At 50.9% G+C, this 6,000-nt stretch overlaps 1 protein-coding gene across 6 annotated transcripts in view; it reads left to right on the top strand.

Moving 5' to 3' along the window:
- The first annotated feature begins 320 nt into the window (after window positions 1–320).
- COL27A1 (collagen type XXVII alpha 1 chain) overlaps window positions 321–6,000 on the top strand; it is a 197,486-nt gene continuing 191,806 nt past the window's right edge. For 2 of the 6 annotated variants that reach the window (XM_084494231.1, XM_084494230.1), the window contains exon 1: window positions 995–1,165. The gene's annotated coding sequence lies outside the window, so the exon portion shown is untranslated. Of the gene's footprint in view, window positions 393–988; window positions 1,166–3,381; window positions 3,484–6,000 lie in introns of those variants that run through there. The other 4 variants (XM_084494233.1, XM_084494229.1, XM_084494237.1 and 1 more) reach the window with 4 other exon arrangements.

The following is a 6,000-nucleotide window of genomic DNA, read 5'->3' as shown; positions in this document are numbered from 1 at the left end:
GTGGGGGGCAGCCGTAGCAGAGACGTGCCCCATGTCCCACTCATGGCAGGGCTGCTGACAGGACACAGTGGGGCCATGGGCCGGGTGATGAAGGGACCCCAGCCATGCGGTGGGGCCTTCTCCTGCCCCTACCACGTGGAGGGTATCCTCACCATCCCCAGCAGCCACGTAGGGAGCGGCAGGATGTTTGTTTTTCTGATGGCTTGCTTGTGATGCACGTCCTTCTGGCAAAATTATGAATTGATTATTATTTAGGAGGACAGTGCTGCAAAGAAACAGTGACCCGCTCCCCAGCAGAGACAGGCAGCTCTCTGCGGCACCCAGAAGATCAGGATCAGGGTGCTGCTGCCCTCATTAGCACATATGAAAACTGCTGTGGCCCACATCTTCAGGTCAGTCATATTGTTCAACACCTAACTTGTGGCTCGAATGGGCTGTAAAGCTTACATCTGGTTTAAAAAAAAAAAAAAAAAAAAGTGGAGGAGGGGAAAGGGGTTACTGCTGTTGTCTAGTCTGTGGGTGGCTTGCTATCACATGGAGCTGGCGTGTAACCACTGCTACGAGGAGCTGCAGGCGGCGTGCCCACATCTCAGGGTACACGCGGTGCGGCCAAGATCCAGGGCTCAGCCCCAGCAGCTGTTTTTGGGGTCAGGGCTGGTGCCTGCACCACGCTGTGCTGCTCAGCAGCTCTGGGGAGCACCTGGGGCCCTTTACACTTGTAAGCTGTTCTGATAGCCCAGAAAGGAAGTGTTAGATGTGCAAAGAGCTAATCACAAATGAGCTGCTGGGTTGTTCACAGCATGGCTGAGCGGTTCCTGCGGGGACAGCAGTGCTGTGCTCCATGCAGGTCCATGCAGGGGGTGCAAGTGGCCATGTTTGTGCAACAGAAGGTGCAGTGACACCTGAGAGAAAAATAAAAAGGGTGTTTTAGGAGCCAGGAGGGAGAGCAGATGGTGCTGGGAATGACACAGGTGCCCCGAGTCACAAAGCTGTGTGCTCTGATGTGGGATGAATTGCCACCAGCTGGGGGAAGCTGGAGGTGGGCTTTGGCACTTGCTCCTGAGCACTGGGGGTGTGAGGTGTGTCCCAGGGAGGTGCTCAGCTCCTTCTGTTGGTTCCTTAGGATTGCTGGCATGAGGATGGGTGCGTGTTTGGCTGTGGGCAGGTAAGGTGAGACTGGGTGATGTACCCTGGTGGCACAGGACATAGCCCTGCATGGGGGAATGACTGGGGGCTAGAGGTTTTCCTATGGGGTTTCAGGAGGCTTGTTCCCTTATGGAAATGCCTATCCCTGTTCCCTAGCTCCAAGGCTCAGTGGCACTCTGGAGGGGGCTGGTGCCACTCAAGGTAGCAATGGCTTCTCTATTTTTTTTTACCACTCCCTGACCTGTATTTCAGGGAGTTTTAAAAATCCTAGCAGTGGAATAAGCTGTTGGGCACCAACTTAAATAGATACTGGGCTGGTGGTGAAGATACAAACTTGGGGCATTCCCAAGCTTCCTTTCCCCAATTCCTTGTCCTCGCTGGCCCCTCAGATGTGCTGTAGCACTGGTGGATGCAGGGTGCCCCCATGATGTAGCCTGAGCTGTGCTTTTCCTTGGTTTATTTCAAATCCCTGTGGCTCTCAGTCTGCTTGGAGGGAGGGGAGGATGGAGGAGATGGCCAGCTGGAGCATGAAGCTCTGGCCTAAGCATGTGCCTGACTGATTGGGGTGTCTTGTTTGGTTGATTAATGGGTGAAGATCAGGGGAAAAAAAGCCACCTGTGTCCCCCTGCTGGGAGTTCAGTGCTGTGTGAGAGAGGAGCTGCTGGGTGCACGTCCTCTTTCTCCATGGATAACTGCCTGCCACCATTCAGTTTGTCACCACAACATCGTGCACATCAGCGCTGTGTCCTCTCCTCCTGTGTGAGCAGAGAGGGCGGTGCCCAAGCTGGAAAGCAAGAAGTGATGAGAGCAGAGTCCCCAGCAGTAACAGAGATGCTGCTGAGGGACATCAGCATAAGGCACCGATCTCCTCCTGTAGCAAATGCCAGCAGGTTTCTCTAATTTGCAAAACGCACATGGCATGTGCCAGCAGATGAGGCACGTACTGGACGTCTGTGTGTGTTTTTTGCCCTGTGCACTGGAGATGGCAGCAGAGCACTCCTGGCTCCTGTGCATCTCAGGCTTTTAAATATGCTTCTCACTTTGAGACCAGCTTAAAGAAAAGTCGGAGCACTGATGGCTTTTTGAAGTGCTCGCTGTGCTTCTGATGTGCTGGTAAAAAGACAGATTGGCTCTTAGGAGGGAGCTTTTCATCAAAGTGTGTTGCCATTGATTTTACTAGAACCGTTGTTTCTCTGAAATGCCAAGTCTATTAGCAGATTTCAGGGCTGGAGGCAGCTCTTAAATCATCTGGTCTTACCTCCCATACAACCCAGTCCTTGCATCTCTGTCCTTTGGGCTCTGTGCTGAGCTGGTGCTTGATAAATGAAGAGAAACCTGCTCCAACCTAGAGGCTGTGTAGTCTAGGGGAAATGGATTAGTTACCTGGCCATTTCCCTCATAGTCTTTGTTTGTTTGTCAAATAACTTATACTAAATCATGACTGCAACTGAATTTGCAGGCTTTGTGGCTTTGTTTTGCTTGGTTTTTAACCTCTTGTTTCTTGGTTGGGTTGGTGGGAGCTCACAGCAGATGCTTGACACTGAATTAAAGATGTCTTTGGTCCAACCCCATGTGGTAGCTCTTGAGATTGTGCTGCAGTGTACGAAAGTAGCTGTGTGGACCGGCCCAGTGCTGGGGGAAAGCATCCCAGGGAAGCACCTATAAACTGGAGGCACTTGATCCAGCGCTCTTGCTGCAGTGATGCATCGCCTAGGAGGTGAGGAGCTTGGCTTTGGCAGTGTGAGATGTGGCAGTGCCCATCAGCCCTGTAGGGACATATTTAACTCACCTCTATAAGGGCTGTGGCTCAAGCTACCTGCCTGAATAACAGCTCATGGGGGTCCTGACTGCTACTGATATTATCAAGCTCCCACCAGTATGTACTGCTGAGCAAGGAAAATGATATTTCTAGTTTAAAGTTTTTTTTGTTTGTTTTTAACAGGGGTCAGCCCAATAAAAGGTGAAGGACCTTTGTAATTGGAAAGAATAAAAGTGAGAACAAGCAACCTTTCTTTGTGGTACAACTTTCATTTTTGGTTTGAAAGGACCTAGTGTTTCATAGGGCTTATTTGGGGAAGGACAAGGATAACTGTTTGGTTCAGTTCCTGGCTAATGCATAGGCTGTTTTGGTATTTTCTTAAAAACAAACTTTTAAATAGCTTTTTGGCTTGATTTGTTATTGGAAATCCAGTTGCCTTACGCATGTTTTTTTTTAATTGTTTTGATGAAAACCAGCATTGAGTGGAAGGATGTTGTTCCGTGCTGCAGAGCGGGTGCAGCTCAGCACAGCAGACCTCAGCTGCCGATTTGCACGCTACATCAAAGCCATGCAGGGAGGTAAGAGAAGAACAAATCCGTGTCAGTAGGTCTGAACACATGATGCAGAGATCTGCACTTCCTGGGGGGTTGCAGGAAACGTTGAATATCGTTGGATGCTGCTGCAATATCTCACTTGAGCTGCGCCACAAGAGGGCAACCCGAGGCCACGAATGCTCTGATCAAGCCCAGGAGATGCTGGTAGATCTGGGGAAGGATGACATGCTGGAAAATCAAAGAATCATTAAGGCTGGAAAAGCCCTCCAAGATCACCTGGTCCAAGCATCACCATACTACCAATGTCACCCACTAAACCCTGTCCCTAAGCACCACGTCCAACCTTTCCTTGAACGCCCCCAGGGACGGTGACTCCACCACCTCCCTGGGCACCCCGTCCCAATGCCTGACTGCTCTTTCTGGGAGGAAATGTCTCCTCATCTCCAACCTAAAAATGCAGCCACCGCCTCCCAGGTGCAGAGCAGGACCTGCCAGTGGTGGTGTGTTTTGTGGGTGTCTGTGCAGCAGTGCCCATCCCAGGGGGCTTTCTCAATGGGAGCAGTTTGTTGGTGTTGGCTCCATTTGCTCCGGCTGCTTCAGCATCGAGTGGATCAACGCAGAGGCTGCTGCTGTCAGCCCGGGGTTAGCGGGCTGTACTGTGCCCTGTGCTGTTAATTACTATCTGTCAACACCAAAAGCAGTAAAATGGCTGAAACCAAAGGCATGAGACACGTTTCCTAGCAGAACTTGTCAGTGTTACATTGCTGCGTGTCTTGGAGCAGCAACAGGCTGGAGGTCAGCTGTGTGACCCCGTCCCCTTGCAGAACGGCCGCAATGGCTCTGGTCCATGCATGGGGAGCAGAAAGCAGTGAGAAGGGGTCATGGCCTGGATCCCACTGCAGCAAAGGGAGTTGCAATCAGATATTTGGTAAAAGCCCTCTCTGGGAAGGGTGGCCAAATGCTGGAGCCACTCATGGGGATGTGGTGGAGCTTCTTGGGCTGCTCGAGGCCATGCAAAACCAAACACCACCCCCTGCATCCTCCTCCGAGGCCAGGGGTGCTGCATGACTGCAGCAGCAATTGGGATTGGAATTGGGATTGAAGACACAATTCTCAGCTCACCACCGGCAGTGCCAGGGGAAATGACCCTGTGGAAGCAGACAATGGTTTTAAACCCTCCTGACAGAGGAAGTGTCAGTCTGGAAATGGGTGGAGTGAGCAAAAAGAGCCTTAGAGCTGGTTTAAAATGGGTGGATTTTCAGAGAGGGAGCTGGAAAAAAGTATTTTTGCATGAGGAAGGGGCTTTCTGGGGCTGGCTGCCCCCAGCCCCGGGTCATGCTGGGCTGAGCAGCCCTGACTCAGAACAAGGGCTTGTTTAAATGGTGGCAGGAGCGCAATTAAAACCGAGACACTCTGAATTTAGAAGTACGTAACAGCAGGAAAAACAAGCCGCGATGAGTTAAAAGAATTGACTTAGGCCAGCGAAGGCCAGTCCTGAAATAGATCTCGAACAGGGCTTGTTGAAAATGCTTCCATCAGAACAGTTTCCTGATGGAGAATTTGGCATTTCTACTCAAAGAAATCTTTCAAGAAAAGCATCTGCTTCTGTGGAAAATTTCATCTTTTCGGGCTGGAAAAACGGAGCATGTGAAAACCAAAATCTTTCAGCCCAGGGAAGCGTCGTGCCAGTTTTCAGGCATGCTCCACCTCTGCAGTGAGCTCTGCTTCTGGTTCCTGTGGTCCCATGCTCCTCCATACAGGAGGGGAAACCCCCAAATTAACAAACCCTCACCCCCGATGCTTTTGGTAGCTGTTACACAGAGAGTTAAAGCCCCCCTGGTGGGGCTGGCTGCAAGGTCAGCTTCTGGAGCACTGTGCTGCAGCTCCCCTGGGGCACTGAACTCTCTCCATCACCTCCATGCCCCATCCCTCCTGACGTGGGCTGCTGGAAAACCTGTCCCCATCCCATGCTGATGTTTTGTGCATCCTGGGAGGTGCCTGTCACTGGGCTGCCAGGAAGGAAAATTCATTTTTACCAGCTTTATTTTATTTCATGGAAAATAGTTCATCATCTAGGTGTTTGTGTATCTCCTTGCTCCTGGTGGGAATCCAGCGTGTCAGATGGAGATGATGTCCACCAAGGTCCACGTGGCAGGGTCAGAGTTAGCCTTGGAACCTGTGTGTGTTGCCTCAGGATGTGTTGCCCCATAAAACAAGTGTTGTTTAGTTTGTCTAGGCTTTACTGTGCCTTCCTTTACCAGCAGTGAGAGCTTATTCTTCAAAAGCATTCAAGGAAATGGGGAGGTGCAGGAAGGAGCAGTGACACTGGGTGGGACCTGTGGTCAGGTGCTGAGGAGGGCTCAGAAGAGGTCTGTGTGTTATGGATAATACCTCTTCCAGGTCCAGTGCACAGGGTAAATAAAATGGAAGGAGGTCAGTGTGCTCATCCAAGATGAAAATAGATTGTCTATATGTGCTTTAAACTTTAAAATCTCTGAATTGTTGAGCTCCTTCACAGCAGTGCACCAGTGTCTGTGGTGT

This window comes from Aythya ferina (genome assembly GCF_964211825.1).
Source record: "Aythya ferina genome assembly, chromosome: 20".
Classification (NCBI taxonomy): domain Eukaryota; kingdom Metazoa; phylum Chordata; class Aves; order Anseriformes; family Anatidae; genus Aythya; species Aythya ferina.
The sequence above is the reverse complement of the archived record's forward strand: the minus strand, read 5'-3'. Positions and strand labels throughout refer to the sequence as shown.